Source organism: Crocodylus porosus, unplaced genomic scaffold (assembly GCF_001723895.1).
Source record: "Crocodylus porosus isolate Cpor-Errol unplaced genomic scaffold, CroPor_comp1, whole genome shotgun sequence".
In the NCBI taxonomy this organism is placed as follows: domain Eukaryota; kingdom Metazoa; phylum Chordata; order Crocodylia; family Crocodylidae; genus Crocodylus; species Crocodylus porosus.
In genome coordinates, this window is record NW_017728918.1 from 93405231 (window position 1) to 93429132 (window position 23902).

Here is a 23902-nt window from a genome sequence, read left to right on the forward strand (position 1 = left end):
TGCCCCTCCCCTGACTCCTTGCTAATTGACGAGGATGTGTATTCCTCCTTAATATAGAGTTCCACACCCCCACCTCTCTTTCCTATCCTGTCCCTCCTGTACAGCCTATAGCCTTTGACATTCACCACCCAATCATGCGTTGTGTCCCACCACGTTTCCGTAATCCCCACTATATCCGGGCTGGTGTCATATTTCAAGAATTTAGCTGTTAAATTCTAAAATTTCTTTACTGAGCAGGTAAAAACTGATTTTCCAGTCTTGTAACATGAGGCAGATTTTGTGGAGTTGGCAAAAGGCACAATTCTAATACAAATGTCAAATGTCAAATCCCTGCTTCAAATCCAGGGGCCACAGAGTTTTTCAACAAAAGAGTTGAAAGTATATCTTGGCACATTCAAAATAATTTCCCCATAATATTTTTTCTGAACCACTTTTGCTGAAAGGTTAAAAAAACAAACAAGCCTGTGGACCAGCACAAAGCCTGAAAAAAATTAATATAAATGGTAAAGTTATATGCAACTGAAAATAGGGTCCTTTAATGGATAGTGCAGAGCAACTGTAGCAGGGCACTGAGGTGCCTGCTACTTGTAGAGCAGTAATGAAGGAGCCCAGGTGCAGGTTGCTAGGGCAACCAGAGGGAGCCAGGAACCCACCCCTGTTACTGGTCCACTGACTGGAAGGGGCAGGGCCTGATTCCTATTTAACTCTCAGGCTGAGACCAGGCAGGCAGATCTCTGCTGGTGGCCAAAGGGGAAGGAGCTCTGCCAGAGCAAGGAAGGAGAAGGGGCCAAAATGCATGAGTAGTGGTATGGATGGAGCACCCTTGGGGGTGGCTTGAGGGATGTTGTAGCTGACTGGCAGAAATTTATGTTATATCCTAGGGGCTTGAGTTTTGTGTTACTGTTTACAACCGGTGGTTTGGGTGAGGCTATTAGGGGTTGGAGGAGGCCTCAATGGGTCCACAACAGTGTAGGGACCCAGGTGCCAGAGAGGGTGCAGTATTGGGGTGTGCTGACCCCAAGCATGTGGGAATCCACTGCAAAGGGGGTGTGCCAACCTGAGCATCAGTGAGGGTGCAGCACTGGAGGGGTGAGCTGACCCAAGCACCACAGGAGGTGCTTCATTGGAATGTACTGACCTGAGTGCCAGGGAGGACATAACGTTGTGGTATGCTGACCCTGAGCCCCAGACAAGGGGGGCGGAGATGAGGGCTGCAACTAATACCAACCAATGTCTGGTACATCAGCAAGGCTTGGAGTGTTGTAAAGGGGTGGTTGGAGCCACACATAGCCCATAAGGCTGGGGTGTGCAGAAACACCCATTAGCAAAAGAGGGCTAATGTACAGGAGGAAAACAGTGTCCAGGGAGACAAAGAGGCAGCCTCCCTATTGTATACATTAGACATCAAAGATGTGGCGGGAAAAAATTAAGGGTGCTTTGTAGGCAAACTGGACTCGGCAAGGGGCCCTAGGGGAGAGCACGGCAACCCTAGAACTCCCCAACTGTCACAGCACCCTTAACTATGAGGTTCGTCTTGAATTGTTATGATATAATATTGTCTTTCAGAAACCATGTACTGTTCTTTGAGAATCAAGAAGTAACCTTGCAAGGATTAAAGTACTTATGAGGTGGAAAGTTAAGAAAAAAAATAGGCAAAACATTTAGAAATAGCTATCTGCTTCTGAGGAGGCAGCTTAAGAGATGTGTAGGCTGTTGCAGCTTTCCTTGGTGAATCTGACTTGAGACTGTTCCATATTTTTCCCAATCTACAGACTGCCAAATGGTTCATATTACACATTATTACATCTATATCACTTGAGTGAATTTGAAAAGAGAATTCTTAGGAGCAATGACATGTACTCCTTTATGCAAGCAAGATATGCCATAACAAAGGTGTCCTTTTAGCAACAGACCCTGCATGTGTCCACTGTGCAGTACAAGGCAGCTGGATTCACACGTTGTGCTCCTGTCATAAAGGTAAGTGATCTAGCTATGAGGTACCAGGCAGTGGGAAGTGGTGTTTTTTTTTTTTTTTTTTTTTTTAATTTATAAACCTTATGCCAGTTATTAAACTTAATTGTTGGGATACGGGAGCAGAGCAAGGAGGAAAAGCAAGAGAATTGAGTTCTTGATATTGAAGAAGGACAGAACTGGATAAGTAAAAGAAAGGAAGAGAATAGCAAGGAGACTACAGGAAGAAAAGTGGGAGGGAGGGGTCTGCATAGGAGGGAGGCAGCAGAAGGTCAAAGCTGCCATCCACTTAGAGAAAAGGAAACACTTTCTGAAGTAAAAATGGAAAAGAGATGGTCTGATGACACTGCCTGTGTCAAAAGGGTCATTGAATATGTTGCTGGTTACTGCTGCTGCATTTGCTCAGAGGATCATTCTCACAGAGCTGCCGTGCCCCAGGAGGTAATCCTTGTATCGGGGATTTCACTACTGCCCAGTATGATTTCTTACTATCAGTCTTACTATTCATTTCCCAAAGTTCATCTCAGTTTCAAGGCTGTGCCTACTTGTAGTTCCCTAGAGAACGGTTCATTATTCTTTCCTTATACCCCCTCATATATTTGTAGGATTAAGTAACCTACATCATAACACTCTGCCTTCATGAGGAAAATCATTAAGTTAGCAGTAGCAGGTAGAGCTAAGCTAGTGTTTAGTATGCTTTAGGCAAAATAATAAGCAATAACAGCTTTCTATGCCACTTAGAAAATTGTAAGTAAAATGTGCTGAGAACATTGAAAAAATATCTAATATAGGCATGACTACAGATAAGGATTCATTTAAATTACACAAAAAAGCCATGCAGATTAGTTCTGATCTCTTAATTCAAAAAACTCTTTTAGTCTGAATAGAACCAGAAACTCAAGTTTTCAGGGAGAGTTCTTCAGGTCAGAATCACTTAACCTTACTCAAACACAATACATACACTTGGTATGTAAAGATTTAAGTAATGCCTGTTGTTTAGTTTTACACTTCTGAATAACTTAATTGTTGTGAAAACAAATAAGCAAGGTCCACATGTTTTACATATAGCACCTAGAGATGCTTAGTCACTTCTCTTTTAGAAAAGGTCAATCCCTTCCCTAAAGTAATCTTATTTTAGTCACAAGTTGGGGAAACACTGAAACCAGAAAAAGAAACTAAGAAAAAGGCAAGTTATTTTCCTCCCATTGATACAAATTGGTGTAGCACCATTAAAACCAATAGGGCTGCACTCGGCACTGGCCTTAGGGGTGGGCAATGAGGATGATCACCCAGGGTGCCATGGTTGGGGGGGGGGGGTACCAAACACCAAACTGCCCCCGCCAATCTCCACCCCAGGCAAGATGAATGATGCCCAGCCCAGCTCAGCAGGGACCAGCTGAGCCCAACTGTCACCCTCACTTCCATGGGGTCCCCTCATGTACCCCTGGTTCAGTCATCCGGGGCAGCATCCCTGCCCTCCCCATTGCCCCAAGATCCCAGCGTGGCATGACATGTGAAGGGAGACAAGGTGATGGCCGGGCCAGCCCTTCTGCCTCCTAAGTGACTCCCAACTTTCCACTCCTCCCTTGCACAAACTTTCCCTTCCCAATTTCTGGCTCTGCTCCACTTCGCACACCCATCCCAGCCCGGTCCAGCCCACCCTGCACCCTATGGAACATGGAGCAAGTAAGTACTCCACTCCAATGCTCACCACGCCATTCTCTGCCTAGGCAGCCCCAGCTCTATACAAGGCTCAGGCAGTGGCAGGATGTGTCCCTAACCTGCCATTACAGCCCTCTGGGCACAGCCCACCCATGCAGCCCACCAGGGGGCACTGTGGGGTAGGGGCAGAGCAGTCTGCCCACACCTTGAGGTCTGGTGCCCCTGAAACCACTGCTGAGGAAGAGCCAAACCAGGAAGTAGATTTAACAGACATTAGGGGCTGAAAGGGATCTTATGAGATCACTGGGACAAGCCCCCTTGCCATAGGCAGGAAGTGTGCAGGGATCAAATGATCCCAGTAAGATCTGAATCATCCAGGCCCATCCCCACCCCACCAGCTTGGCAATGGCTGCCCCGCTCACCCCAGCTCTGCACTTTAAAAAAACAAAACAAACAAACAAAAAAAGCCCTGACTTGGCAGGTTCTGCTGGGTGGGAGGAGGGAGGGACGATCCCTGATGCTCCCGACTGTCCCACGTTGCTGTATGGGTGGTTCTACACAAACCTCCTGCCCCCGTCCCATGGCTGCCCCACCTGTTGCAACTCTGGCCCTTTAAGAAAATCTGATTTAATTGGAATCTGATTCGATTCACAGATTCAGCCACTGAATCGGGTTGAATGTCCTCCGAATTGAATCGCCACCCAAAGCTTCATGCAGCCCTACAAAACATTTTGGGTTTGGGAGGAAATAACTGTTCTTTACCTAGATAACAATGACAATTTTTTTTTTTCCTTTAACTAAAACCATTTTTTTTTTCCTCCTTAGTCTTTCAGTTTGACCATGAAATAAAAAATATCCATTACATGCCTAGCACTGTACCAAATACAGATCAAGGCATTCTCTTACCTTGTTCTTAGCACTTTGGCTACCTCTTACTCCTCTACAACTTCCTAAAACTCACTATTATAATTACCTCTTACCCAAGGTAGGAAGAATGGCACCTCACAACCAGTGTTATCCCAAAACCATTTATGAATTTTAGATTTTAATCATTGGAGGAAAAAACAGCTGTAACCTTGGGAGCAGGGACTAGAACTGAAGGACCATCAGTACTAGGATGCAGTCATGCTTTCTCTTGCTTGACCTCCTTCTAGCCCTATGAATGTTACTGCACTCTGTCCAAGTTTCAACAGGAGAGGTGGAGGGTGCCTTTCCCCATATCCCTCAAACATAGCAGCTAGGCACTGTCCTGGGAAGAGAAAGATGTAGGTTTGACTTCCCTCAGGCTGAAAGGTGCATAAACCTCAGGTCTTGTACATCCTGGATAATTGCTCTAACCATGAGCTGGCAATGTGGGAGAAAAAAAGACTACTGGGATTCTAAGATATATTAGGTGACCAGCAGCTGGGCTGATTGGATGTTAGGGAAGTGTCAGGAGATGTGGGACTTTTTAATATGGACCACAAGTAACCGTGCATAACTTTGCTTTTTTATATTTTTTTTTTTCATTTTCCTCTGAAGCATCAGAGATTTGGTGGAGTGCACCAGTGGTTCTCTTGGTGCTAAGAAGCCTCTCAAGTGCCTGATTGCAGTTTGATCAACAGATCAGATTGAAGACTGACAGATTTGGGCTCAGGAAGTAATTTGCCTCTAGATCAGATAGGAAAGTGTGTTGGGGACAGAGGATGGGAGAAGACCTATAGACCATTTCCTAGGATAAGCAGGGAATAGTTTACATCAGCAGAGCTCAACCTATTAGAATTACCAGTTAGTAGGGAGGAAGTGAAAGTGGGAGAGAGGTGGCTGCCTGCCATAGGGGAGAGAAGTGGGAGAGAACAAAGGGCTGTGGAGGAGATCTGCAGCACAGTGCAGGGCAGGGAAGAAAATATGCTGGGCTGAGGTGGTTGGCACTGATCCCCCATGCTGCAGAATGGACCTAGTCACTTTATGGCATGTGGGCTGAATCTGGCCCCTAAGCTAAACACCACTGGTTTACCTAATACATTCTTTGCTGTTAATAGAGTCCTTGGTCTCATACTTTCTTCCTGTGGTATACTAAGATTGCATAAAACTGGGATTGTTAGTTTTACAACACCAAGGAGCAGGACTCTCCCTAAGGTATGGTGGATTGGAGTGACCACCTCAGACCCTGCACTTTGGGAGACCCCACAGAGCTTGACAGAGTGCCCCCTGGCAGGTCCCATCTGGTGCTGGTGGCTCCACCCAGCACCTTTGATTGGGAGGGTCCCATGGCCCCTCATGGTGTTAAGGGGGCACTGCACAGGCTGATTTATCCTTGGTGGATTGGTCATCGTTCCTCCCATAGGGCCTGCCTGGTGCTGGTGACTCTGCCCCATGCCACAGAAGAAGTGTGGAGATTTCCCCCCACCTTGGCGTGCTGGAGACCCCAGCCCATGCCCTACTTTTGCGGGTGTCCCACAGGCCCCGTGCAGTGTTAAAGAGGTCCTGCACCAGCTGATTTGCTCCTGACTCTGCACCCCCCCTAGGATCAGTCCTGCCAAGGAGTACATTTTTCATAGATTTCATAGATATTAGGGGCTGGAAAGGACCTTGTTAGTTCATTGAACCCAGCCCCCACCCAATATGCAGAAAGTCAGCTGGGGTCAAATGATCCCAGCAAGATAAGCATCTAATTGTCTTTTGAATGAGTTCAGAGTAGGTGTTTGCACCACCTCTGGAGGGGGAGTTTGTTCCAGACCCTAGACACATGCACCATAAAGAACTTTTTTCTTATATCAAGTCTAAATCAGCCTTCCTGGAGTTTATGGCTGTTAGATCTTGTTATACCTTGGGGAACTCTGGTGAACAGTTGTTCTCCCAGGTTCTGATGTACCCTTTTTATGTAAATATAGGCTGCCACCAAGTCCCCCCTGAGCTTTCTCTTCTGTGGACTGAAAAGTCCCAAGTCCTTCAGCCTCCCTTGTATGGCCTTCCCTCCAGCCCTTGGATCATATGAGTGGCTGGACTCTCTCAAACTTCTCCACATCCTTCCTGAAGTGGGGGCCCCAATATTGGAAGCAGTATTCCAGCTGTGGTATTACCAGGGCTTAGTAAAGTGGGAGGATGACTTCCCTGGTTTTGCTTGATATGCATCAGTGGATGCACACCAGAGTTTGGTTAGCTTTGCCAGCCACAGCATCATATTGGTGGCTCATTCATCTTGTGGTCAATCAAGACCCCCAAGTCCCTTTTGGCTATGGTGCTAGTGAGCATAGTGCTGCCAAGTTTGTAAGTGTGCTGGGGTTTCTTCCTACTGAGGTGGAGCACCTTACACTACTCTGCATTGAAAGCCATCAGGTTTTGATCAGCCCACCTTGAGAGAGTGTCCAAGTTGGCCTGAATCCCCAGGCTGTCATGCGGTGTGACCACCCTCCCCCCGCATAATTTGGTATTCTCCATGAACTTGGTGAATTCACATCCAGCTCCCAAATCCATATCATTAATGAAGATGTTAAAGAGTACGAAGCCCTGAGGGACTCCACTGGTCACCCTGCACCAGGTTGATTTGCTTTCTTCAACTAGTACTCTTTTAAGTCTGACCCCATAGCCAGTTGCCTAGCCATCAGATCGTATGATAATCAGGGTCACAGTTTCCCAGCTTAACTATGAGAACATCATGGGGAGCTAGGTCAAAGGCCTTCTTTTAGTTCAGGTATATGATGTTCATATCATCTCCCCTATCCAGGGCACATGTTACCTGGTCATAGAAGGCGATGAGGTTGGTCAGGCATGACCTGCAAATCACAAGGCCATATTGGCTGGCATTCAGAAACTTGCCTTCCATCAGTCTGGTGTTGATGGATCCCTTGACAATTTTCTTGAGGATTTTTCCAGGGACAGATGTAAAACTGATTGGTCTATAGTTCCCTGGGCCAACTCTCCTCTCTTTCTTGTAGATAGTGACCAAATTGGCTCTTTTCCAGTCATCCAGGACTTCACCTGAGTGCCACAATTTTTTGAATTTCTCTGCCAAGGGAGATGCAATGGTGTCTGCCAGCTCCTTCAAGACTCCCGGGTGCATTCCATTTGGGCCCACAGACTTATGAATGTCCAGCTCCTTAAGGTGTTCCCTCACCTGACCCACACTGATTTTTAGGCTCGTTGCCCACTCCTGGAGGGTTTATCCCATTTCTGACCGTGAGTTCCTCCGGGGGGGGGAGTGAAAAACCAATGCAAAAAAAGTCATGTAGGAGATTGGCCCTTTCTTGGGCATCAGTAGTCAGTTGCCTGATTGGATCTCTCAGGGGCCCAATGCTGTCCTTGTTTTTTTTCCAGCTCCTCCCCACATATCTGAAGAAAGACTTTTTATTGTCCTTGAGTCCCATAGCTAGCCTAAGTTCAGTTTTTGCCTTGGCTTTCCTCTATCACTCTGTGCAGGTGCAGGCAAGTGCGAACTAATCCTCTTTGGTAATGTTTCCTGTTTTTGAGCTGGTGTAAGCTGCTCTTTTGTGCCTAATATGGTCCAAGGGTTCCTTATTCAGCCATGGGACCTTTCTTGCCTGTTGACTGCTTTTCTTGTGAGATCGTATGGCTTTACCCTGTGCTTCAAGGATTATGTTTTTAATAAATGACCAGTCCTCATGTACTCCCTTTTCTGGGGTGTGGGGGGTATGGCCTCTAATTGCCTGACTGACCAATTCTCTCAGTTTGTAAAAGTCAGCCTTCCCAAAGTTGAGGACTCCTGCTTTACTACTGAATTTGCCTGCTCTTCGGTGAACTAAGAAGGTGACCAATTCATGGTTGCTGTCACTAAGTTCCCCTTGATCCACAGATCACTCACTAGGTCTGCCCCATTGGCCAGAACCAGATCCAGCAATGTCTCTCCCCAAGTTGATGCATAGACCTCCTGGGTTAGGTAAAGGCCATTGATGCATGTGAGGAAGCTATGCGACCTGTCAGATTTGGCCATGCGATCATCCCAAGAGATGTCAGGGAAGTTGAAGTTCCCCATGGCAATCATGGATTGGGAGTGTGTGGCCTCAATCAGTTCCCTATTGAATTTTTGAACTAGGTTTTCCTCTTGGTAGGGAGGTCTATAGTAGATTCCTACACGTAAATCACCCTCCCCAAGTTCTCCATGTATCTTGACCCAGGGGGTCTCAAGATGCCCTTCCTGGTTTGGAAACTTGATCTGCAGGGAGGCGAGCTGATCCTTGATGTAGAGAGCTACACCGCCACCCCCCCCCCTTCCCAACCCAGTCTCTTCTATACAGGTTATAGCCCTCTATTGCCACTCCAATTATAGGTGGAGTCCCACCAGGTCTCTGTAATTTTTACCAGGTCATAATTATTTTCACATAGGAGAAGGGCCAGTTCCTCATGCTTATTTCCCAAGCTTCTGATGTTTGTGTACAAGCAATTTAAGTCTGCCATGAGAAGCCCAATGCTTCCCTAACAGGTGAATCAGGACCTTTCCTTGGGCTGTCTAAGTTATCGGTAGTGCAGATGACATGACCTGGGCTAGAACTGTTAGTAGACCGCCCATCCCCCAGCGGCCTCTGTTTAAAGCCCTGTCAAGAAATTCGGCCATTCTATTTTTATTGTAGAACAGATTTTCTTGTGGATAGTTTTGAACTATTTGGTCTATTTCCATTTATAATATTCTGAGGAGCTTCTACGCAAACTTGTCCATAAATCAAAGTGATGTTTAAGCCATTATGCTTGGTGGAAACACTGTTTGGCCTTAATTGGCATTAGCTAACATAATTTACTTTTAATTCTGTAACTAGGCACCTAGAACTAAATTCTGTTGCTCATTCAGTAGCATTACTGGCCAACTTTTTACCCTGCATGGTGGCTGCACATGGTGTAGGTGCTGCAAAGGAAGACATCACTTCTTTTTTTTTTTTTTCACTGCTGCTGCCGTGTATGTCAAGCAGCCATTCGAATACTAATTTTTGGTGGCAAAAAAAGGAGGTGACACCTTCCCACCCACTGAAAAAACCTCCAGCAGCCACTGCTGCTCTGTCCTCCCTGCTGCCAGAACTGAATATGTTGCAGAGTGCAGTGAGAGAGGAGAGGGAGGATAAGGAGTCCTTCCTCACTCCATATGGTCACCCCTCAACCCTTAGCCAGAGCGCAAGGCTTGTTACCTATTTGGCCACCCATTCTTATGCTACTGTTTACATTCCTTCTTATGGATTGCAGGGAGGACTAAAGCAGGGCAGAGTCCGGCAAAGTGAATTGTTTCATTCAAGAATTTTAACAAAGCTACTTTTGTTCTACCAAATGGAAATGACTTGTCCTCAGTAATCAGCCTCGGTTGGTGTAGATCAGCATAGTTGTATTACCCTGTTTTCATTGCAGAATATAGACAAAAGGCAAATAAACAGCAGTAGCCAAACAAAAGGGCCTCATGGAATTCATTTGAATTCCAATGTCCTCCTCCATAAATCAATCTTGTTCTTTAAGGCCAGTTTGCAATCATGTGCCTAATTAATGTTAACATTTCCTTTTATCTGTCGGCTAATTTATCGTTGGTAAATTGTATGATTTCATTTGCTTTAAAATCCTCACTGCTGAAGAGGAAATAAACTGTGTACATGATAACACCACACCCTTTTACAAGGCGCACAAAGTGCAGTTGGATAAGTCACTGGTATCTACCAATTTAAGTTAATTATACGTGCACCCAATCATAGAATTTTTCTATTATCATTACGTATGTAAGGGGTGAATATCAGGAGCTGGAAGAAAAACTGTTTGTTAGGGTGCCCCAGGGGAGGACAAGGAGCAATGGCCATAAACTGTTAGAGGATGGTTTCACGGTGGATGTAAGGAAGTTCTTTACAGTAAGGTTGACCAGAATCTGAAATAGACTTCCCAAGGAGGTGGTGCAGTCCTCAGCCTTGGAAGTGTTCAAGAGGAAACAAGACAAACATCTTGATAGGATCATTTGATCTCAGCAGTTTTCCTGCCCAGAGCAGGGGGATTGGACTCGATAATCTTTCGAAGTCCCTTCCAGAGTCCCAATCTTGATTTCTATGATTCATTATCAGATTTTTAGAAGAGAAGGTCTGAGCCTGTTCCCAAGACAAATTTTGAAGCCAATTTCAGTAGGAGTTCCACTGGACCTGCTCAAGTCCATAGTTCACTGAAGGAAATTAAAACTGTCAGTGATGTCAATGGACATTGTTTCAGGCCTTAATCTGTGAAGCACAATCATAGACCTAAGTGCCTGTTTCTTCTTTAGGAGGACTGAAGCAAGAGTGAAAACAAGCACTTCTCAAGCCTTTTTCCCTTCTGCATATAAACGTGCAAGGTACCTGTGAAAACTCTTAGGCATGTGTTAATCCTTGTCTAAAACCTATATGCAAAGAAGTGCTAATGTTTTTTCCACGTGAAGTACAAAGCAGAAGCTTCTTTAAGTCTTAACAGTAAAGGAGAGCATTTTTGGTGGGCTGTCTTTTATTGGACCAGCTACATGGTCGGGAATAAATTTTAAATACGTTTTTGGGCAAAAGGTAAGCTTATCTAAAATCTCTCCCAACTATAAAAGATATTATCCCCCCCAAATCATTGCCTCTAACATATTTTCTGAATCATCATAGCTACAATACCACCATATGGTAAAATAGTCCAGACAATGGAAAGCAAAAGAAAATGTACATATGTTTACATTCAAGTCCTCAAACTTCATGTTTAAGTTATCAAGCTTTGGTTTCATAAATTAATCAGAAACAGTTTATTTTCCTTAATGCTCCACTAGTAGCCATAAAATCCCCTATTGTTGCTTTCAAAGACCTATAAGCCCTAAATTCACAAGAGAGAGGTCTGTATCTGTATCCAAAAACTAGAATTTGGGGTGGAAATCAGCTGATATAGCTGCAGAAAGAGGTTATACACACAAGAAAAGTACTAAAGAATTTGAGTCAGATCTTTCCATCAATATTAGGTATACTAGCTCTGCACAAAAACTTTTTCATATGGTGTCCAGCAACACAAACAGATTCTAAACCTCTTTCAGATAATATTTTAGTGTATGATATGGAGGGACTGTAGTAGCCAAAACATGCTTCTTCCTTTGACTGATATCAGAGACAAAATACGTAGTCTGAAACTTGAAACCGATTCTGGCTCTTTCCCCTTTCCAGAGAGTTGCAGGACACATCTGCAGCTCAGTAACAGACTCTTGACTGAATGTATCTGTATCGGGGGAAAAAATAACTCTTCAGTACTTCTTCAGACACCATTCCTAACTGCCAGGGTGACTGGGAAGACTGACCTCTTGCTTTTCCACCAAATAGTTAAAACTCCTGCTCAAATACATTGTAACACTAAGTCAGGAAAGACTGCCAGTGGTACCTTGTTATTAAAATATTTGTGCATGATTTGTCAAGTAATTTAACCTCTTAATAATGAGGAAGATCTAATTATTATTCTCTTTGAATATTCAGCAAATTTCCTACTCATCAAATTGTCATTCTGAAGGGTGGAAAAACAATGGGCAAGCTTCTATGGATAAATAAGGTACCAATTCATCCATGTGAACAGCTGAAAATAATACACAAAGTTATAAACATTCATAAACCTGTAGGAGTTTGGGAAAAGGTACAACAAAAGGAAACCTTGAGGATCCCTTATTTAGAAGAAGTAAATAAGAGACTTAACTAGTCATACAAGTCAATATTTGCAAAACTGGGAGCAGAGAGTGAGGCTTATAATGCAGAACATATACAACTCTTGCTGAGATTTGTGAGCATTCAGCAGTTCTTGTAAATCATACTGCTTTAATTATTTTATGAATGAACATGGGTTTAAGAATTTATTTTTGGCAACTAGTTTGGTGGCTAGTTTGAAAAAGTTGGGCAACAATGCCATTTACAGTGCAAGTATAAGGAAATGCAGAGCACTGTGATCACTAAAAGATTGTAATTGCTTTTTTGAAGGATATTGATTACATAAACATGATAGACATTAGGGGCTAGAAGGGACCTCATTAGATCATTAAGCCCAGCCCCCTGCCATAGGAAGGAAGTCTGCTGGGGTCAAATGATCCCAGCAAGATAAGCATCCAATCGCCTTTTGAATGAGTCCAGAGTAGGTGTTTGCACCTCCTCTTGGGGGGAGTCTGTTCCAGACCCTGGACACTCGGACTGCAAAGAAGTTTTTCCTTATGCCTTCCAGAAGTTAGTGGATGTTAAACCTTGCTATCCCCTGGAGAGCCCTGGTGAACAACTGTTCTCCCAGATCCTGGTATACACCCCTTATATACTTATAAGCAGCCACCAAGTCTCCCCTGAGCCTTCTCTTTGCCAGGACGAAGGATCCCATGTCCCTCAGCCTCTCCTTGTAAGGCTTGCTCTCTTGGCCTTTGATCATGCGGGTGGCTCTCCTTTGGACTCTCTCGAGCTTATCTACTTCCCTCCTGAAGTGAGGGGCCCAAAACTGGATGCAGTACTCCAGCTGCAGCCTCACTAAGGCTGAGTAAAGTGCGAGGATGACATCCCTGGTTTTGCTTGAGATGCATCAATGGATGCATGCCAGGGTTTGGTTTGCTTTGCACAAGCACATGGTGACCAGCTTCCATTTGGACATTCCAAATGGTCTTTTCCATTTGGAAGCTGGTCACTATGTGCTTGTGCAAAGATTCAAGGAGATGCATATTAACTTTTGAAGAGCCGCATGTGGCTTCAGAGCCACAGGTTGGCCACCCCTGCTATATAGGAAATAATTCATGGGGTCAGAGAGAGAAAGTGAAAACTGGGGATTGATTTGTTGCCAAGTACTTGGACTACAGCTAAAGTAGGCAAATCCCAGATCTGGTTCCTGCCCTGGGGACTATTTCAGATTTTCTGCAATAGCTGTTTAATTTAAAATGTAGATACAGGCATGGACAAGGGGACTGGAACCCCCACCTACTCCTAATGTGCTGAGTGCCCTACCCTACAGTACTGACATGGCTAAAATATAGATTGAGGAGTTTAAATACTGAATTTTTATAAAACTTAGCCTGATCTAGAAGCAAAAGTAAATAATTGTACAATGTTTTCAGCATGCCTTGGGTCTTCCCTCCCCCTAGTCTGTAAGTAAGTAGGTGGTATGGATTAATTAAAGGCCACCTGAATCTCATTGTACCCAAAATCGTATGTCTGTAAATGATCAATTAAGGTTGTGGTCTGTTGCACTGACACACTTCATCATCAATCTCTCCACCATGGTATGATATTGGAAACAAGTATAAACTAAATACAAAGTGTATTGTATACACTAATTTCAATGATAGATGAAACAAAGAAAATTCTGTAATTTCAAAGCTGAGTAAATTATGACATAATTCTTGGTAATATTAGAATTTGAAAATGCCAAGCTTGGTGCTCATAAAGTTTGCAATGACCCGTTTACCTGCTACATTACAATACCTTCACAGGTATGACACTCACTTTCATTGATGGGAGTAGTTACTTGTTGTTTGTGCGTGCACACAGAGTGGTAAATCTTGGGTGGTGGGCAGATAACAGTTGTATAGCTACAGCCTGCTTTGATTTCTATGGCAGGTATAGGGTGAAGGGACCTGGCTCTTCATCAGGCCATCAGAGAGATGTGGTCTCTCCAACCTCCCACCACAAGGCAAAAAAAAGACTGCTCCCACTCCTTCTCCCATTGCCCCCACTCCTGTGAAGCACCCCAGGCTGGCCAAGCCTGGAGCTTTGTCTGGGCCTGGGGCAAGGAGATCAGACTGCCTTTCAGCATGCTGTTCCTTAAGGTCACAACCCCTTCTTCAAAATCCTAGATCTGTCCATGCATATACATTTGATAAAATCTAACATTTTGCAACTTCAAATCCCAGGACATCATTCTCCCCTTGTACTCGGCCTTGGTGAGGCCGCAGCTGGAGTACTGGGACCAGTTTTGGGTTCCACAATTCAAAAAAGATGTGGAGAAGCTTGAGAGGGTGCAGAGGAGAGCTATGTGCATGATCCAAGCTCAGGAAAACAGACCTTATGATGAGACGCTGAGAGCCATGGGACTCTTCAGCCTGAAAAGTACAGGCTAAGGGGTGAGCTGGTGGCCACCATTAAGTTTATCAGGGGTGCTCACCAGGATCTGGGGGAACATCTGTTCACCAGAATGCCCCAAAGAATGACAAGGTCAAATGGTCACAAACTCCTCCGTGGCCATTTCAGGCTGGACATAAGAAAGAACTTCTTTACTGTCCAAGCCCCCAAGGTTTGGGACAGACTGCTGCTGGAGGTGGTTGAAGCACCTACTTTGAACACCTTCAAGAGACATTTGGATGTCTGTTTTGCTGGGATCCTATGATCCCTGCTGACTTTCTGCCCCTGGGGCAGGGGGCTGGACTCAGTGATTTTCCGAGGTCCTTTCCAGCCCTAATGTTTATGAAATCTATGATTAGGGTACTTTCCTGTAAATTCAGAGATGTGAATCTGAACCTCTCTGGTTGAAGAAGGCTTTGAACCCTGGTCTCCCACTTCTTAGGGGACTACTCAAACCACTGGTTTGTGCAAAAGCAGGTAGTGCCATCTGCAAGCCAATCTCTTGAATATAAGGGAATGACTTAGGCACCCAAGTGTGAGGAAAGGAGATTAAGGCTATGAATTTCAGTCTCACATACATATGTACACTCAGGGCTGCAATGAAAATTCACAGATATTGCCTCAGAGACAAAATTTCAGACATCCATTTCTCCTTTATGTTTACTGCTTGGTTTGCACCCCCCACTGAGCAGGCTGGCCATTATGGCTAGGGACAGACATTCAAAAAGCCTGAGCCTGAATTGATTCAATCCTTGCAGGTTTGTAAAAACTCGCTAGGCTGAACCTGTTTGTAACTGCACAGATCTGCTTTCTGGACTGAAGAAATACAGGCACATGCCTGCAGTGGCTCAGGCTAGAAGTCAGGGGACACTAGGAATGCTAGAGCAGCCCTCCCCTCTCTTCCACAGGGCTGAGCTGAGGCGGGAGGGGGGAGGCAGGCAGGATGCTCCAATTAGGGAGGGGTCCCCCTCCCTCCCTCACTGCTCCTGACCAGCCCAGCAGGGAGGTGATAACAGAGCATTTAGCACCCCATCAAAACAAAACAAAGGCTCTCTCATTAGTTCAAACTCTTCTTAAAGAGCTTTTTCCAAGGAAAGAATGGAGGGACACTACCAGCTACTTGTAGATTAGCTCCAAAAAGCCCTCAGTGGACACCGTCCTGTCTGCCTTATACAAATACCTTTCAGCATTTGCTAGTGTACCACATTCTGGCTATGGTTCATGCTGTGGGAGAGGAGAAGGGAAATCCCTGCTTGAGCAGTGAGGGGTGGGGGCAGTGGCATGGGGAAGTCAGGCAGATGCTGGTGAGTCTGCCACCTCTGCCAGAGCTCCAGCCAGGGAGTAGAAGGGCAGGGCCAACCCTGCTCCTGGGAGCAGAGAGCTCTACCCAGGGCTGCAAAGCACTTGGGATGCTGGGAGACTCTGGTTTAAGTTAAACCAGGAAAGGGTCTTGGACAGACATTGCATAAACCTGTTCGACCCAAATCAGTTAAGTCTGATACTACATTCAATCAGGTTTATCTCAAACTGCTTTCAGCTATTTTCAAATTGGTTTATGTGCACTGAATGTCTGTTCTGTTACAGATTTAAACCAGTTTCTGATCGCTTAAACCAGTTTGTGTGTAAATGTCTGTCCCTAGCCTATGAATCCTATTCCTAGGAACCAAAGTCTCACCATTTAAAGTTTAAAGAACTTAGATATCCAACCCAGATTTGTGAATTTCATTCCTTGACCTAGGCTTATAACTTCCTGAATTGGGAACACAGCATCATCACTCCTAAGTCCCTTTATGAATCTCAGCCTTAACGTGCATACAGTATTCTGAACTTTTGTTTTATAAGAAGTACAGTTAATACCATTTAATTTCAATGTTAGATTATAGGCTTTAAAATCATTCAAAGAGTCTTGATTTTAAGAATCTTTTTTCCCTGGCTTAGACCAGAAAGTTTCTCTTTGGAATGGTGTGTGATCACATGCATCATGTATTTGAGTTTAAAGCACAAAGGAGAACACAACCAAAGCATCTCCTCACAGCTTTACAATATATGCCCTCTTTTGCCTTACTGGTCTGATAGTTATTTTGGGGGAATTTAACAAGCATCGTACTTCTGGCTTTAAAACTTGCATATACTTTAAATGTAATTGTATCATCTTTTAAGGAAAATACTTTTATTTTAGAATTTTTATGCAGCCATTACAGGTACACAATAACTACTTATTTCTGTGATTAAAGATTGCTTTTATATAAGAGAAGAGCTGGAACACTTAATTTTAGAGATGGACAGAGCCTCAGAAACTCAAGAAACAAGGTGCTTTAGAACATATAGCACGCTTCTAGAATTACTATTAGTTCTAATGTTAAAAATAAGACAGCATTTTGTGAAGTGAGCGTAGGGGGAGAAAAGGGATATAGACAGACTTTCCAGATATTCTGCAGTCACAGTTTTCATTTAAAGGAGCATGTCTCTCTGCTATGTTTGTGAAGAAAACTTTGGAACAACGTCCTGTCTAACTAACGCAACCATTAGTAGAGGTTGCAAAGAGTCTGAAATAATAGCCTTGAGCTATAAACTACTTTACTCACGCCAACTCAAATTCTAGAGGTGATTCTTTAAATAGCAGCATTACTAACTGCTTCACTATTCACTAGATATTTAAAACGGGAGAAAATATTACAATATGAAGATTTTTTAAATCTTGCATGAAGGCTTTTGTTAAGGGGAAAATCTTTAACAATGTGAATGGCAGCATTCACAATTAGCTACATCAACTTAGAAAGGAGGGTTCTATTATCAAAACATTGTGAAATACCAATATAGACAGCATCCTGAGAACAACTGATAGCTTTAATATCAGAATAAACTTGTAAGATGTGCTCCACTACTTCTGCTTGGATTTACTGCATGGCACTCCTTTGTGTCTGTACTGTTGGGAGGAATAAATATAATACAATTAACTGTAGATAAATAGTGAATGGGCTCTTTATAAGAAAGAGGCCCACCATAATGAGATTCCACCCTTTTTCTAAGAAACAAAGACAGGTTTCTCTGTAGCACTGTCACTCCCACTGGTTAGTTTTCGGTTCACTGAAACTAACCGTACAGCTGGGCAGTATTTGTTGTCCGTAATAATTTGCACCATGTTGCTTTCTTGTTTAGTTAAAACAATTGGCAGGAAGAAAAGGAGGACAGGTGAATCTGTGTTACTATGGTTCCTGTTTACAGTGCAGGAAAGCAGTCAACACAGAAAAGGCATAGAGAGAGAGAGAGAGAACCTACTATTTGTCAGGAAAGTTCCTATATTTTAGTTCAGATTTCTACTTCCCCATCTAGAAACCTATTCAAATTGTTCCATCTTCTTTCATCCCATTTTCTTTATTTTTAAAGAAGGTTAAACTTGAAGAATGATGAACAGATCTTTCATTGGGTTAGTTTATATTATGGCTGCTTATTTCTAAACCCTTAAAATTAGAATTCCAAATGTAGATCTTATCAGATCAAGTAGATGCCATCTTTTTCTCTAGCACATTCCCACTGACAATATGAAGCCTTGCCCACATCATCATTCTGGGCACAAACTAATGCACAAAGGAAAAAAAAAACTAGAAGGAACCTACCTTCATAGAACATTCTAGCCCTTTATAAAATTGTACTCTCAAAATGAGTGAAATCAAGGCCTCAAAAGAACACTCCCTACACTCATAAAATGTTACTATTAAAATAACAAGCAGCTGCCCAAATAATTTTAAATTAAGAGGCTCCAACTGGGAAAAAGTATGAAAAGAAGGAAGGAAATACATACCCTAACACTGTCAGGTCACGGGGCTCGGAAGAACCACCTGAGTGTTAACCGGGCAACTCTGTTAAGATGTAGCGTGGTTCTCTAAATAAGCAAAAGTCTTTGATAATTTCCTATTAATTGGGCCAGCTGCTTAAGGGTGTGTGTAGGCAAAACGGAGGCCCTAAATTGAAACAGTGGGTTTTTTAAAACATCGCTTCGATTTAAGGCAAAGTAAACCCCTGTGTCGTGTACACCCATGTTGTACATGCCTCTCCAGTAACAGGGAGGGGAAGGCAAGCTGCCAGTGGGCAGAGCAGTCCTAGGGCTGCAGGCAAGGGGGCTTGGGCTTCCCTCTGCAGCAGCAGCACCCCGCTCCCCCCGGTGGTACCTGCCCACAGGTACCTGGCTCAGGTGGTCCCGGGGACAACAGCCATGGAGGGAAGGACTGGGTTCCCACACAGCTCATGCAGTCAGGCTCCAGGGGAAAAAAAAAATGTCTTTTAATAACAGAAGCTCCACCCAAAAAAATTAGCAGTGGGTGCACACATTGTTGTGCTAAAGTTACTGGAGCTGGTGGAAATATCATTAGCAATTGTATATCTAACCCACACTAAAATTTGTGATCAACCATAATGTGGTAAGTCCAACCCTGACTCTGCAGCTACAAAACTACAACAATAATGGATCTGGAGCATTTTTGCTGAATTCGGAGATGGAAAAAAAAAATTCTGAAAGGAGTGAGGAGGTATATATTTGAGCTGTGCAGAGCCCAGCCCCTTAGAATTGGAAATAGAGCATCCTCTACTGCTTGGATTCTTCCCAGCTGGAGGGAAGTGTACAGAGGCTTCATAGACATAAATGTTTTCTCCTGCTATTCAGGCTGTTTCTTTATATACCAAAATATTTGGTAGAATATTTTTTGTACTATTACACATTTAAGTCCTCAGGAAGTGAAATGCCATATACAGATCATGGGTGAGTGTGTTAAATTAAACACATGCCTATCTTTAATCGCTTGATTAGTATCAAGCATTCCAGGTACACCCAGACAGAACACACCTGCCTCTGAAAATAGCAAGTATACCCTAACATTTCATTGACAACAATATTGTTAGTATGAGAACAGCAGGTGCAGTAAAAGTCAGCAAGGAAGAGGTTATTTACTAATCAACATAAAAATTAAAGACCTTATTCTCTCTATCTTGAGTACTCATATAGCACCCCATTATTTTAGTCTTTGAGTGATCCATACAATATTTAATGTTTGTGGCAGGGCAGGGAATATAGCCCTGCCCTGCCCTCCCCCATCACAACACAGCTGGCTAAAGAGTAATAACTGTCTTTTCTCTCTGGCACTTTCTTTATGTTGAGCAGCACTGATTTCTCAGGATAGGGACAGAAGTCGCACATAAACCAGTTTAAGTGATCAGAAAGTGGTTTAAACCTGTAACAGAACAGAAGCTCAGTGCACATAATCCAGTTTCAAAATGGCTGAAACTAGTTTAAGACAAACTTGGTTGAATATAGCATCAGATTTAACTGATTTGGGTGAAACCGGTTTATGAAACTTCTGTCTCAGCCCCCTTCCTGGTTCAAGTTAAATCACAGTCCCCCAGCATGCTTTCCAGCCCTGGACTGGGCTGGGCTGTCTGCTCCAGCAAGCAGAGCTGGCCTCTCCCCTCTGCTCTCTAGCTGGAGCAGTGAGGGTTGGCTGACAATTGTGGGATGCAGCCAAGTCTACAGGAACTACCCTCCCTCCCCCCCCCCGGCAAACCCTGGCTAGGGTCTAGGGCCAGGGAGGGGGACTAAATACCCTTTCCCCTACTCAAACTTACTACTGGCTGTAACTGGACTACAAAATGCAGAGGCACCTGGAAGCAGGAAGAGGAAGTGAACACACAGCCAGAGAGCTGTACTCTAGCATCCCCCCTTCACCCCCCCACCCCCCAGCTTCTGGCCTGAGTCACTGCAGACATGTGACTGCATTTACTGAATCAAAGGTAAATGTCTGTTCACTTCTGTTTCAATTTAATCTGTGCAGTTTAGACTAACCTGCAAAGACTGAACCGATTCAGCCTCAGGCTTTTTTGAATGCCTTAGGGACTAATTACAGAGCAAGATGCCACTCAACATGAATAAGGGTGGCAGAATTCCATCTGCTCAAAAATAGATGTTGGCCACCTAGGAAAATACATCCTTTGACATGTTTGTGTGATAATCTAGACTCTGCCCTCCATACATAGTTACCTTTATCCCAAGAAGGAGCCTTCTGCTAAGAGAGAAGCACAGATGAGCAAAGTTATCCTTAGTGGTGCCTCTGTTTGGACTTTCCAAACACAAGAATCCAAACAGATCCATTTTTGTTATGAAGGCATAAAGAAAGGTGAGAAAAATTCATGCTTAGGGAGAACCATTTAAGCTCTGCCATTTTCTCCCATTGTTTTCCCTACCTGCTCAACATTACCACAGACTTACCTAGACTGAATTAAAGGGCCCTGCTACATATTCAGATTAAAGCTGGATAGATAACTATGGAGCTGTTACATATTTTCAAGCACTAACTTGACAGCTGGTTAGTTCTTTTTATAGATGAATAGACATTTTTATCATGTGATGCTTATTTTGTACATGTGGCTGGTTTAAATTTATTGTGTGATTAACTAGTTAATTGAGCAATCTATATAATGTGTCATAAAGGCCAAAGAGAGGTAATTCCCTTTGTAGTTTTACTTTGGCTAGAACAAATGAACTGTTTTGTCTGGACCCAAACAAGTTGGAAGACCCAAAAGCCAACCCCAGAGGTGTAACAAGGCAGCTAGTCACCTAGGGCAGCTGCAACGCGGAGGCAGCAGCGACTTCCAACTGATATCATACTGCCAATGCAGCTATGTGACCCCAGCAGCAGCTGCTATTTTTCCTTTACACAAGTTAGTGCCCAGGGGTGCTGCCCTGGTTCCCCTGCCTCAGCTACAGGGGAACCAGGGCAGCTGTCTACCCCAGAGAATAAACCTCTGGGATCTCCCAGGCCAGTGACTGCAGCCATCTGTCCCTCCTTCCAACCCTAGAAGCATAAGAGGAGTGGGAGTAGGGGTCTGAGCTAGGCTGTAAGGCCTGGCTCCACCCACCAGCCTGCAGCAGAGTACACCAGTCACAGCATGGGGTGGCCACCACGGGGCCTGCTGGGGAACAGCTGCAGGCACCACTTGTCTGTGGAATGCTGGGCAGTGGGCATTTTAGCAGAAATTGCATTGCCTCCCACAGGGTCCAGGCATCGTGACATCCTTAAAAGGATCTAATGGCACCCCAGGGTGCCACAGCAATCAACTGAGAATCATCGGTCTAACTGATGCCCCCTGTGTCAGAAAATCTATTTTTAATGCCTCCAGTTACAAAGTGGAAGGAAAAAAGTATAGAATCTCATGATATTTCAACAACAAAGCTGTCATGACAGATGATACCCAGTGCTGTCTTCTGCCGGAAAGAAAAAACAGAAACATGTAGATTGACTTTATCAGACAGATAGATACTGTTCACTGTATATAGTACAGATAGATAATTTCAACATTTTGGGGGGAAAAAACCAGGTAAAACAACTATATATTTTAATCAACAAAAATGAAGTCTGATGATAAATTTTAGAAGATCACCATGGATCCATACACCATACAGCACATGGGCATGGAAATGTCCATTCCTATAACACTGGAGGTAGAACTAGAGGGCTTATGGCAGGTAAATCAAAAAGTAATAAAAACAGGGTAACTAAACATTTTTTCTATTCTCAATAACTTAGATTTCTTCCTATGTCAAACTCCTTGAAGGAAACATCTTGAAAAAAGGACCCTTCAGTTTCGAGCTGAAGAAACTCCCCTTCAAGATTCTGAAGCAAAAACAGAGATGGCAAAATTTAATATTCCCTCTGTTGAAAAAAAAGAGAGAGGTTAAAAAAAAAGAAAGAGAAAAAAATGTGATACTCCAACAAGGAGAAAAGAAGGACTGTTCAGTGCAAATTATGCACACTGTGGGAGATAACCTCATATCAAATGTTGAACATTTAGAAAGATAAGAGAGAGCAGGGTAAATAAGATTCTGCTAAGTCCTAGAGAAGTTGCTTTGACAGTATTTCTAACTGTGACGAGAAACAGAAACCCTGGAAAACTTGCAAGGAAACCAGTTCTTGAAAGAGAGCAGGGGTCAGAATTGGAGCACATCAGCATTTCTCTGGTGGCTTCAGAGAAATGCTGTTTGGCAAATTAATTTTTTGTGGTTCAAGAAAAATAGTCTTTTGAATATGAATGAAAGAAGTGCTGCCTGACTCGGTGTACAAATGCAATGGACTAGACAGAGCCTGCAAATTAAGGTCTCCAGAGTACAAACAGAACTTCAAGCTACCCAAAATTGGTTCCCAGCATGAAGACTCCTCAGCTAGTGTAAGGTAGAATTACTGAGTCTTAAGTATCAGCCAAAGCATCAGGAATGTCAGGGACATATTTCAGAGACAAAGGATTTATCTCAATAAGTCTAACATCGTTCCTCTAAAGACTGAAATATACTTCTGCAGATAGTAAAATAAGGCATATCACTTGTTCCTAATCAATGTTATCTCTGAAGCTTAATGATATTGTGTTGCTGTCTATTCCTGTGGTAATCATTTTAGCAGAAACATGCATCTATTCTTGGTTAATAAATGGATCTTTTGGCTAAAGATCAAATGTAGCTAACCTCAATATACACATAATAATATGTCCTACCAAGGCTCATGCCACTAGTGAAATAGTCTATTCTCACTGGATTTCTAAATGATCAATTTTACATGCTTACTCCCAGATGAATGCACCCAAATTGATCTAAGATGACTTAGATGCTAAACAGTCCTGAGTTTGGTTAGTATTTGGACAACAGGTTGCTTTAGAATCCCAGGCACCAAAGATAGAGTCCAAGATACCATGGCTGAAAGCTTAATTTCATCACGTTGCCATAGATGGGCGGGAACAAAAAGAAGGATGAAGTTAGTGCAGAGAAGTCTTGCAGAAGCGGCCAAATATTTGGATTCTTTGCCAAGTTATATCAGACATTAACAAATCCAGTGTATGTTACTTTGCTTCATCCATCATCTTCCTTTTATAATGCTGCAAGTTAACTTCAACTATTCCAAAGAAAAGGATGCAATACTCACAAACCATAAATAAAAACAGATCTCAGCCCTTTTAGAGCATGGTTCCCTACCTCGTTCGACTTTAGCACCTTTCATTAGATGCAAGGCACATCTCAGAAAATGCCAGTTCTTAGTTTTCAGTTGGTTTTTGACTACAGAAAAATAATAAAGCTTGTGTTGCAAAGAACTCTGAAAAGTCCACAACAGGTCAGACTGTTTTAACGTTATAGATTCCTGCTTGAAAGCTGAGGGTTTATCTTGTGAATTATGTTTGTACATCTAACAATGCTCACATTGCACGGCACCCCACAGCAC

General features: G+C 43.5%; 1 protein-coding gene across 1 annotated transcript in view; it reads right to left on the minus strand.

Annotated features, from left to right (window-relative positions):
* The window catches only part of FRK (fyn related Src family tyrosine kinase), an 82779-nt gene that overhangs the window by 57365 nt on the left and 1512 nt on the right, over positions 1 to 23902 (minus strand). The window lies entirely within an intron of this gene.